Here is a 13,672-nt window from a genome sequence, read left to right as displayed (position 1 = left end):
AGAAATATATTTTAAAAATAAAAGATTTCAAACTTTAGAATGTTAGAACATTCATATTGTAAAAATGATTTGATTGGGGCTAATGAAAACATTAGTTCCATGTCTATATATAAACAAGAACTAATAAATTTTTAAAAGAGAATAAAAATTGTGGAGGGTTTTTTGAGTAAAATATAGAAATATAAATTAGTGTTGCTCATACAAATAATGGATTTTGAGATTTTATATGGAGTTATTAGTTCTTATTGTAGGCTAGAACTATAGGCAACAACATAACATAGTTGATGATTTTACAAAATAAAAAAGCAAGATATTTAATGTTTCAGAATTTGAAAGTTATTTTTCTTCATTTTGATTGACTAAAAATTTAGCAATATGAGCAGATTTCAAAGACACGTTTTTTTCATTTTCTAAAGTTTGAGTTTACTTTTCAATTTTTAGAAATGTATCATTCATGTATTAATTTTTTTCTATGAATTTTTTCTTGAACATTTGCATTAGAATATTTGTATTAGCTAGTAGTACTTTCTTTTTATAATAAATTTTTTAATTTATTTATAATAAAATATAGTCAAATCTTTATCCAAATTATATATATTAATTATACACTTTCAATAATTGAAATTGTTTCCAATTGACTAAGTTCTTTGAAAAAATTAAAATTTAATGACTTTAATTTTGTGTCAAATTGTGGTAAATTTAAAAGTATGGTTGTGTGAGGCTCTCTTTTTAAAGGGTAAAGCTCGAGGTTCTTTGAAGAGGATTACAAATGGGATCATAAAAGCTATGCCAAAGGTTTGGAAGAAAGTAGTGTTGGCATTTTGGGTAAGGAGATATGTTAGGCCTGTCTTTTATGGCAATATATGTTAGAGTAAATAATTAATAATTATTTATTTATTCTATTTACTTGAGCTTACATAGGTAAATGCATTTATTTAATATTTAGTATTTAATAGTTGTAGTAGTTAGTTGTTGACAACACGGGAGTTTGTTCCCTTCTAGCATGTTCCACTTTTTTGTGGAAGAGTGCTTAGTTGTCAACCTTATCTTCTACCTCCTTCCAGCTTATTCTACAAGCTTCCTTAAGGCTTTTATAAGTGGTCTCTCTCTCATTGTAAATTCATCAATTCACATAGCAATTTCATTTTTCCTATTGTGAAATATTTTCTCTTGCTTTATTTTCTTCAAGGTATTGTTCTTTCGGTTTCTCTTCAGCAAGCTATTTGCATGTAGGTGATCTTGGCAAATATGGAGTTGGATTTCATCAACTCCTACATGGTATTAGAGCCTCCCTGCTACTTCTTGTTCGAAGGATTTTTTTGAAGCCACAATTCAGAGACACAAACCCTAGTTTGTTTGTGATTTTTTCTTCAATCGAGAGGAAGAGTATTTTTTTCAGTATTTGGAAAAAAAAGAGAAAGAGGATTTGGCATAACAGATCTGATATTTTTTGGGCTTTTTTCTTTATTTTTTGGAGGTGCGACGGCGGCAATTCAGAAAAAATAACTACAGCAGTGATTTTCAAACAGCGATATCTCCCTCATACGGACTCATTTTTTCGAGCAATTTTTTTTGTTTTGGGGTAGGATTTCGTGATCTACACATTGGTGCAGGTGATTTGAGATCTCTGTTCCTATTTTATCTGGAACTCGCAATTTTCTATTTTTGCCACTTCAAATACTTAGTACGGGCTCATCTAGACACATAATCAGGTTCTATTTTTTTTGAAAGTGTATATTTTTTTGTCTACTTTTCAGATCTGCAATTAGATTATAGGTTCTGTAGACATAAATATTACTTTCAGAAATAGGCCCTAAATTGGCTATTATAATTGCACTAAGTAAAGAGTGCCCAATTTATACATTGTGGGGGGTAGCATTTTCTTTTCTGTAATTTAATTCAGAATAAGACCCTTCTACTTCTATCTTCTTCTTTCTCTCAATGGCGGATCCATCAGTGACTTGTCTCACACCACACAACTATCACACCTGGAAGGCACAAATAACACGGCTTCTCATGTCAAGGGGTTTATGGTCATGTTTGGATGATAATCAACCTGTTCTTACATGAGCTTTTGAGGTCCTTCAGCATAGGAACAAAATGGATGAGGCCATGGGATTGATTGCACTGAACATTTCAGACAATCTACTATTTCACTTGGATGGTTTGACTACTCCACGGGCTTATTGGCTCAAATTTCAGACTTTGTTTAGCCAAGTGAATGAGTTTCGAGCACTTCAGCTAGATGCAGAGTTGACTTCTTTGACACCTAACAACTTTCCCACCATTGAGGACTTCTTGATGGAGTTCAAATCTCTACATACACTTTTGCAGGGATGTGGAAAAACCAAGACAGATGATGAGTGTATCTTTTTGATACTCTCAAAGTTGAGAGGAAAGTATCAGATCTTCTCTTCCACTTTCTACTCCACTATGGATGCCTTGGGTGATAGACATAGGATGCCTTCTTTTGAGACATTTTGTGATTGGTTAACCCGTGAATAGTCCAAGATTACTCAGATGGATTCACTTTCAGGTTCACAATCATAGGCATTGCTTACACAAGAGCAGAAGTTGAAGCAGATATCAGATCCCTCTTCTACTGGTTCATCATCTTCTAAGAAGAAGGAGAACAAGAAGACTAAGACTCCTACTTGTTCCTATTGTGGGAAACAATCTCATAATGAGGTACACTATTTTCAGAAGAGATTTGATGGCTATGAGAAACAAATTGCAGATTTGCAAGCTCTTCTTCAGAAGAACACCATTTCTTCTCCATCCTCTTCTACCTCACAGGGATCTGCCTTTCAATCTTCTTCCACATCTTTTCCATGTACATTGGATCTTGGAAAGGGTCATGCATTACAGGCTACCATTACATCTCCTTCACAGGTTCCTTGGATACTAGATTCAGGTGCTTCTCACCATATGACATCTTCTCAAGGTGTCTTCTCTACTCTTGAGGCTTCTCCTATTCCTCATATTCTCATGGGGAATAACACTACACTACCAGTATGTGGGAAAGGTTCAGTTCACATCCAAGATGGTATATTTAATGATGTATTGTATGTTCCATCTTTGTCTGCCAACCTTCTCTCGATTTTTCAGAGTACACGCAGTGGATCAGGGAAGACAGTTGAGTTCACTACTGATTCAGTCTTCATTCGAGATCATGCTACAGGAGATCTTATTGCTATAGGGACAGTTGATCCTTCCACTCTCCTCTACACCATCTTGCACTTTGGTCCACCATCTCCATTGTTGGAGCACACTACTTCTCTTTCGCTAGAGCATCATGTGGTGTAGTCAGGATACTTGAACCTTTGTATTGTTCCTGAGATCCCTATTTTGGCTGCTACACCACATCTAGTTGAGGGCTTTTCTCCTCTACAGGATTCTTCTTCTGCTCTACCTAATCCTCCAGCTTCATTCATTGAGACTCCAGGTACACTTGTTGCAGATACTACAATGGACATTCATGACTATGTCATCACACCTACCTTGAGGATTCCCTTTCTAGTTCCTCGTACATTCTCCTCTGGGCATCAACCAGGCTTTCCAATTTTGCCTCTCATTCAGGGATTCCCTTGTTATGTACCCTTGTTTCTTCCACATTGGAGTTGCATTGGTTCAATCATTTCTACGGGAGCTCCATCATTCTGCGGGGGCTTTGGTGTCTATTCTCATGGGGGGGGTGGTTGTACTTATGGTTTTGAGTGGGTCTCTTGACTCTTTTTTGATGGAAGTTGTCCTTAGGGGTCTTGTTGAGGCCTTACTTCCTTCCTTCCTTCCTTTATTTTTCAGCATGTTTGTTCTTACCTCTTTTTGGGGGAGGGTTTTTCCCATGTGGTTTTCTCTCTTTCCCCATTTATAGAGGTTGCATCTTCTTGCATTGTACATGGGTACCTAACATGGCCTTGTTGCTGGGACCCATTTTGCATTTCATCTTAGTTTTGGGAGCTTAAGGCATTCCCCTAAGTTGCACTTAAGGGGGGGTGTTAGAGTAAATAATTAATAATTAATAATTTATTCTATTTACTTAAGCTTACTTAGGTAAATGCATTTATTTAATATTTAGTATTTAATAGTTGTTGTAGTTAGTTGTTGACAACACGGGAGTTTGTTCCCTTCTAGCATGTTCCACTTTTTTGTGGAAGAGTGCTTAGTTGTCAACCTTATCTTCTACCTCCTTCCAACTTATTCTACAAGCCTCCTTGAGGCCTTTATAAGTGGTCCCTCTCTCATTGTAAATTCATCAATTCACATAGCAATTTCATTTTTCCTATTGTGAAATATTTTCTCTTGCTTAATTTTTTTCAAGCTCTTGTTCCTTCGATTTCTCTTCAGCAAGCTATTTGCATGTAGGTGATCTTGGCAACTGTGGAGTTGGATTTCATCAACTCCTACAATACATATCTTACTTTGAGAAGGCAAAATGAAAGGATAAGTTTGAAGCATAGTTATTCACAATGTCTAAGTACATATCAATAAAATAGTGTACAACCAGCTTATTTTGTTTAGTGTAGTTCATTGGAGGCACTTGAGCTTATTCACGCTTACAAGAAGGAAGGACATGATGTATATGAAACATGGGTAAATATGCTTAAAGTTTGACAATGTACAAAAGGAGTTATTGCAATTTTATTAGTAACAATTTACTAGGACAAAACAGAGCTAAAGAAATAATAAAGGCATTTTGGTTTACCAAAACTATTACTTGATAATGTTGGGATGGCATCCTAGATGTTAACCCACATGTGGCAAAAGATAATTCAAAAGATTTAGTAAAGTATCAAGCAACAAGGTCGACAAGATGAAAGATTTTGATATAAAGGAAGAACACTTTTTGTTTACTGAAGTGTGGCATTGTATTGTAGTGATATTGAAGGATTTGATCAATAGAAATCCATAAAGCCTGAAGAATACATGCATGTAAAAAACCTGTCATAGAAGAAAAAGACAAGAGGAGGCAAAGGTTTGGTCTGAAAATATGCAAATTGTATTCTCAGAAATGAAAAAGATGTGAGATAACTACAAACGATCTATCCTTGCAGAAGGAGATTGAAACCTGAAAAGGGTAACCTAAAAGGTACAAAGGGTAACCTAAAAGGTAAATTTTATTTAATAATTACTAATTAATTATTAAATAAGAATGCAAAAGGTGCATAAAATGAAATCTTAAGCAGGTAGAAAATATAATTTAATTAATGAAATGAAATTAACCTTTTTCTCTAACACCCCACCTTAAGATGAACAACAATACAGCTACAAACAATGTAGAAAGAGCAAGGAAACTACAATGCAATGTTGAAAGCAAACTTGGGTCCCGACAACAAGGCCTAATGAGGTACCCAATCATAATCAAATCTCTATGAAATAGAGAAATAGAGAAAACCCAGTGGGAAAAACTCTACTCCAAAAAGAAATTGAAAAGAATGCCTAAGTTTGCCAAACATTCTTTTTTTTTTAAAGAATAACATATACAAAAATCATAAAATAGTGAAAGCAATAACATACAATCACACATAAGCAACACATACTAGATTATATTCCTTAAGGATCAGGGAAGATGTTGAATTGCATTTAAATTTAAATAATACTAAGTCCAATAAATAACACAACCACATAAAAGAATAACTACAAGTTCAAATCTATTTAAATAATATACATTTGTTTCGAATTCCACTTGGCAATAATCAAAATGCACAATCATCCACTGTACATGTCACATGGTATGAAAGGCTAAAAAATATACATCATATAAAATAGATTACATCATCCCTTTAGGATCCATGAAACAAAATACAATACAATAAGAAAAATCATCCATCATATAGATATAACCATCCATCATAATACACAAAGATAAAATGAAAGGAAATGCAGAACAAGGAACTCTAGCCATGACATCAACAGACGGATCTCAATGGTAAAAGTACAAAGCACTACCACTTGACCTTGTGGTAACCCAAAAAGGTCCACTTCCACTGTGCTAAGGAGATAGTCTCAAGTCCCAAAAAGGATATCGATCCCAAAAATCAAAAGTAATATCTAGGTCAAGGAAAACCCTAAAAATAATCTAACTCAAAGGTTCCAAGGTAAAATGACATCTAAACCTAGAGGGAAACAAAGACACGTAGGAAATCTATAATGCTAGTGGGCAAGTGTCATTACACAAGCCAACTCTAGGGTTACCTGGCTAGTCTTTTAATCCTCTAGCCCCCTAGTGACTCTATGTGGCACTAGTATCCTTTTGTACTAACAAGGCATGCTAATGATGCATATTCACAACCAAGCATCCTTTCTACTCCCATCCTAGTCTATACTAGCACTCAAGGCATGGTGAGGAAAGAAAAAGACTCTTATTAGGTTCATTTTACTCTCATTTAGTGTAGTGTTTTCACTTATTAACTACTTACAATGGGTTACTCGTCAGCCTCTTTAGGGCCTCGACCTCCATTGCATGCCACTTCTCAACTTAACATACAAATTACCTACCCTAGGCTCATAAAATTACAAATCAAAGAATCACAATTTTCACCTCAGCCCTATACAAGTGACTAGAAAGCATCAAAAGAAAACTCACAATAACACCTCAATCATTTACAAGCAATTGGAAAGAATCCAAAAATAACTAATTGAAGACTCAATGGTTAAATCAGATAAGTCACACCATTCACTTTAGTTTCACACAAGAACATTGGAAAACAATAACAATCAGTAGATCAAAACTCCTCATAGAGCATGCAAGACACATTACCATGGTTGAGTATAAAAAATTGGGATCAAATCATCATCATGACATCACAAACACATAACTCTCGAGCCTCTGGTAAACATCCTACGACTAGTCAACCCTCTAGTCAACCCCCAAATCTAACATACAAGAAAACACTCAACAAACAATGTAAATCATAGCTTTGTTTGATTTTGAAGACACACAGTTTGAGTTTACAGTTAAGTTTAAGTTTCCATTTTGTTAACCCATTTTCACATTTAAACATGAATACCCTATTACCATAAACTCACAAAACGAACATTATCTCCATAACGATCTTAAATTTTAAAAAATAATCATTAAATAATTAGTTGGCAATTATTTAATATTATTAAATTTTAAATAGAGAATTCCCATGATCAATATTTCTTTCATAACATTTTATCAACAATTAATTAGTTAATAACTAAATTAATTAAATAATTATCTCAATAAAACCCTTTAAATGATTTATCATATTTTAATAAGTTAAGAAAATTATTAATAAACATATTAATAAAACTTATTAGAAATTAACTTTTAATTAATTACATTTTAACTAAATTAAATTTTAATTATCTAGAACTTAAATTTTAATTAAATTAAAATTTTAATAAATTAAATATAATATAATCTAAACTTTAAATAAATTAAATTAAAAAAATAATTTAAAAAAGGAATAACATTTTTAAAGACCCGCTAGCCTGAAAACTTGCGATCGCAAGTGTTATTGCTGCCACAGGTAGCAGTAATACCTATCGCACACAGCCTTTAATGGCCCCGTGCAAGGGTGGGGTGTGGGAATTGGTGGCCCCACCCCACCTTAATTAATATATACTTTTTTATTATATTATATTTAAAAATCCCCCCACCCTACCTCGCACTTTAATAAATAATTTGTTTTTTTATAAATAAAAAACAACATTTTCATAAAACTCATTATACATATATGTATACATATATATACATGTATACATATATACATATATATACATGTATACATATATATATATATATATATATATATATATATATATATATATATACACATATGTATACATATATGTATATATATATATATATATATATATATATATATATATATATATACATGTATGTATATATATATACATATATGTATACATATGTATACATATATGTATATATATATATACATATACATGTATACATATATGTACATATATATACATGTATATATATATATATATACATGTATATATATACATGTATATATATATCTATACATGTATATACATGTATATATATATATCTATACATATATGTATATATATATATACATGTATATACATGTATATATATATCTATACATATATACACATATATATATATATATATACATGTATATATATATATCAATACATATATGTATATATATGTATATACATCTATACATGTATATACATGTATACATGTATATACATATATTATATATATATATATATACATGTATATATGTATATACATATATATACATATATACATGTATATATATATATAATATATGTATATACATGTATACATGTATATACATGTATATATGTATATATATATACATGTATATACATATATATATATACATGTATATATATATAAGAAATTTATGAAAACATTCTGATAGGGGAAATCCAATAAACCAATCGGATTTATATTCTAAAATTTTGATTTCTTTTCAAAACCCTTCTCAATCAAAATACTAATTTCTTTAATCTATAGAACAAGGGTTTTCTAATGTCTCAATTCTCACAATACAGACAGAATTTGATATGAATATCAGTATAATGAAAGATTCATCACAAACGAATTTTGGAAAACAGAAATTTCGAAGAACATAATTCATTATGTGAATAAAACACAAGACTCTACCTGAATCTGATGCTAATATGCAACCACTCGAAGATTGTGATAGAATTATCTTTTCTCTAAAAACCTTCTTTCTGAAAATCCCTCTTCCAAAATCCCAGTCCCTACGAAATGAACTCTCAATCTCTGATAAGAAGTTCTTTCCTAGATTCGGGGCATTGATTGTGTGATCATGCGAGGGAACTCGTTGATTACAATCTTTTAACTCTTTATTTACTTTTTTGAATATTCATGCACACTTTTGCAATTTAAAATGTCTTATTTAAATTAATTTCTCTTTCTCTTTAATTAATTTTTGAAACATTTTTTTGATAAAATATTTATTAGCTTAAGTAATAATAATATTTAGCATTTATTGATTTAGCCCTTTTAGCTATCCACGTACCCTAGGCATTTGTAGTGATGCATCCTATCCCAGCTATATCAAGATTGCCTCTCGATGCTCCATCAAAATTTAATTTGATCCATCTCGTTGGGGGTTGAATCCACCTACATTTGCTCCTTGTCTCTTTGTTCTTTTTTTAATATATAAGCGGAGGATTAATTAGGTTTTTCCAACCTTTTTTTCACAAGACCATCCCATTTTGAAAACTTATTTCAAAACTTATTATTGAAGGAGATTCACATATTGTTCTAAATGCTATCAGAAAAAGGGAGACACCTAATTGGGTACTAAATTCCAAATTGGAAGAAGTGCTAAATCTCATGGACTGTCTTGAAGATACTCAAATTATGCATATTTTTCAAGAAGGAAATAAAGAAGTAGATCAGTTAGCAAATAAGGGAGCTAATGGTGAAAATTTCTTAATATTTAATCATAAGTAATCTAATTGGAAATAAATAGCAGTTTGAAACAAAATTGGATAATGTAACTGTAATTCGTATTAGATAAAACAATATAGTAATGTAACTAGTAAATATAGGTGTATGTATTCATATCTAAGCATATAAATACTTAAAATATAGTTATTCATGTATACCACCATGAATAAATAGAGCATCAAATCCTCTTAGCAGCCAAAGGGGAAGTGGGAGATAAAGTCATAAGTTCTTGTCAAAACATCATTAGGCTTAGAAAATAATAATTTTTAAAAAGGGGGGATTTAATTTAAATTAACAAAATTAAGATAATTGGAATTTTAAATATGAAAGGTTCTCACTCAGTCCACATAAAGAGTGAAAGGACTAGAATATTAAAAATTTGATAAATCAAAACCTTATGCATATAGATAAGGAAAGGGAAATGATAAATATGTTTTAGAAAAGGTCACTTCAAATCATGTTAATTGTTTTATATACTTTGGTTGGTCTAACATTACTAATACTTGTGGAAAGAAAGGTTTCTTTAATTTGTAGGCAAGTAAAAGGAAAATAACTAAAGGTATAAGAAGTTGTGGTTAGCATCTTAAGTTTGAGTGTAGAAGACAAACAAAATTTTGCAAGGAGATTATTTTTGGCAATATTTGATGTAATTATTGGATAATCTAAGATATCATTATATAGTAAAATACTGGGAAATGCCCTTTTAAAAATGTATAATACAAGACCTCGGTCCTGGGCAAGACTGGACGTTTTCTTACTCTGTTTTTTCCTACCAGTGCCCGTTAAAACGGAGAACATTGAAACTCTTCTTAAAGCATCTAATATAGTACAAAAACTTTGGTTGTTTATCGAGTAATTTTTTTTTTACCATTTATTTAAAAATGACCTCCTAAATATATTATTATTAAATTAGAATAAATATTATTACGCTCTAAAATTAGAACTATCAATTTCTCTTTAAATTTAATTCTTTTTATTTAATAAATTTCTCAATTAATTAAATATAATCAAATATTGAAATTATCTTAATAATTTTCCATTAAATTAAATCATTAAATATTCTTTTAATTTGCTTAATTAACAGAAAAACCACCAAAGACCTACAAGACGAAATATGAAAACCCATCATAAAATACCACATACAAGATCAAACTCAAGGGTTATAATCATGAATTTATGTCATATGACGAATTTAGAAGGGTAATCATCTCAAATACTTGTCCTAATTTTTAGGACAATTGGTTTTAAGGTTAGGATTTGGACTCAAGATTTATCTCCCCTCTCTTACCATTGAGATATTGCGATAGGGTATGCTCATCTTGGCAATTCAAGGAAGTCAATACCTGATACTTGCAATCTGCATAAAATCCACACATGTACACACACAATATTCTAAACTAAACAGGCAATGACAGGAAGTGTTGCATAATGTAGATCCCAACTAGTAGGTGACTACGACTCCCTTCATTAACCACATTAGAAATGTCATAGATAAAGAAAACATACACGTGCACCATACACATGCAGTATGGGGTAAGTATCCATATAAAACACGTATAAATAATCCATCTAAATAATATCATTAAATAACTGAAATCACTATAAATAATCATCATCAAAGGTATAATCATGCATACATGAAGTAGCTAGTACCGAAGTAGTCTCATCATATAATCAACTGAGTATGAAAACAATATACAATAATCTGAAAAATATTGTCACTAATCATCAAGCATAAATATTATCTGGCGTAAAAGAGTTCGACAATAAAATTAGAAATGTTAACTAGGGGTAGGCACTACATCCACCCCCCTTAGACTTAGGCTTACTCCTAGAAGCCTACAAAAAAGGTAAAACTAAAGAACTCACTGTGCAGGTCCCATCAGACCCTTTCCCCCTATAGGAGGATATGACACCACTGAGAACACTCTCTAGGACCTACCCATGTCTCCAACTGTAGGTTCTGAAGCTAAAGGCCTCTAGTATGAGGATTGTGATTTCCATTGAGGGCAATGGGACGACTTGTGTCCACATTATCCGCATGAGAAACACTCTTTGTTGAAACTCCTCTACACTCTAGGTGCACTAGACTGTTGGAAAGTACTCCCACTAAGATAAGAAGGAATACTCTGAGACAATTGGTCATACTGGTTGCACTTATTGCGCTAAGGGAACTGAGGGTCCCTAGTGTGTGATCCAACACCACCACTCTAAGTTGGAGGATAAGATCCTCCCTACTACTGATTACCTCCAGAAGGAGGTTTCCTACTACCACCTGAGTTCCACATAGACTTTGATCTGCATTCAAATGCTCTATGTCCATACTTCTTATAATTATGACAATGTCCATCAAATCTTTGTGTCCTTGTGACTTTGGATTTGCAATCTTGTGTCACATGTCCTTGCATGTTGCACTTGTGACAGTAACTCTTGCTCTTGAGTGTGTTTTGCTGATTGAATCTTCTACTCCTGCAAATATTAGCAGTATGCCCCATTTTATTATAGTAATGACAAATGGGTTTTGAATCATTAACTTTGTCACTTCTTTGCTCAACACTCTTTGATGATTCTTCTACTTCAGTGCTGTTGTATCCAAGTCCTAATGTACCATGGGTTGATCTTGGAAATTTCATCAACTATTCAAAGTACTTGATGGCTTCACTTGACTTGTTTAGATTCTCTGCTACCTCTTTTTCCCTGTTCAATTCATTCACCATTTGTTCATTCTGCATCTTCAGAGTAGAGATCTCAATATCTTTCATATTGAGTTCATGACGAAGGTTCATCATATGGGTAAGTGTATCCATTTGCATGTTTGACATCCTTGTTAATTTAGTACATTTTTCTTCAAGTCTGTTTGCAAGATTTCTGTTGTCATCTTCCATCATGACTTTATCCTCGACTGCTCTTTTCTTTTGTTCAATGATTTCACATAACATTATGGCCTATGATTCATGTTCCATCTTGAGAGATCTTATCTCTTCTGGTTGAACTTTATTTTTCTCCATCGGTTCTGCTATTGCTGCATCAAACTCTTTAGTGTCTCCATTGGCAAATAGTTTTGTGGTATCTATCTCCTTGTAGTTTGTATCATTTTAAGCTATAGCTATATCCTTTCTTCTTTTCAAAGATTTTCTCAGTTCCTCCCTTGCTTCCTCTACTTTGTGTAGAGCCAGTTGCACATCAATCACTTGATTATCAATAATCTTTCCAAGTTTGAAGACTTCCATATTCAGACCTTTTTCTCCAAACATTAGATTTCTTCTTATGAGAACCTATCTGCTCTGATACCAATTATTGAAATATCTTAATGGAAAGAATGCTTCTGAGAGAGGGGGGGGTGAATCAAAAGTACTAGCTTTTATCCTATTTTCATTAATCCTTAATAACATAATATTGAAATTTACATGCATGCATATAAACATTAGGCAATTATGAAAAACACATGTGCATCACCACATAACACTAGAAATTTTGGTAACCCAGAAAGCCTCTAGGAATAAGAAGGCAAAACTAGGGTGGGGATGATACCCACAAAATTTACTACAGCAATAATGTTTAACCAATTCTAATGGTCTGCCCTATTAAAGGCTTTACATTGTATCAATAGTGACCTGGTTAAAGGATTTACAAACACTTTACAAGAAGTGTTACCCTGTTAAAGGATTTAATCACCTATTTAAAGGATCTACAAAATAGCTATTAAGCTAACCTATCACCATAGGGTTTCCTTTCTAATACAATTTCTAGATAGTATTAGATATAATAAACCTGATAGCTTACAATCCTTTGATTGCTGAATACAGGCACTTGATCTGCTTTCTCTGAGCTTGATCCTCTGAGATCTGATATTCTTCACTCTGAAAATAGTTTTCCTTCCACACCTTCATCCATTCTCATATAATAAGACTTAGTCTTCCTTATAAAGACATTTTAAGACTTAGGGTTAGATGTGGATCTACGATCCATATTGAATCTCTATTTCCCGCTCATTCCTTGCAATTTATTATTGGTTGCATGCCTTCTCCATTTTTCTTATTGGCTGCATGTAGATTGCATAGGAAATACAAAAGATTTGATCTTATTATTTAATCCTTTAAGATTTGTCATATGTTGGCCATGAAAATGGTTTACATATGCATTTGTAAAGTTATAGACTCATATGTGTATTCTGTGTTATTCGACACTTAC

The sequence above is a fragment of the Cupressus sempervirens genome, chromosome 3 (assembly GCF_028749045.1).
Source record: "Cupressus sempervirens isolate cs-2001-9-10 chromosome 3, ASM2874904v1, whole genome shotgun sequence".
In the NCBI taxonomy this organism is placed as follows: domain Eukaryota; kingdom Viridiplantae; phylum Streptophyta; class Pinopsida; order Cupressales; family Cupressaceae; genus Cupressus; species Cupressus sempervirens.
Note: the sequence above shows the minus strand (reverse complement) of the source record.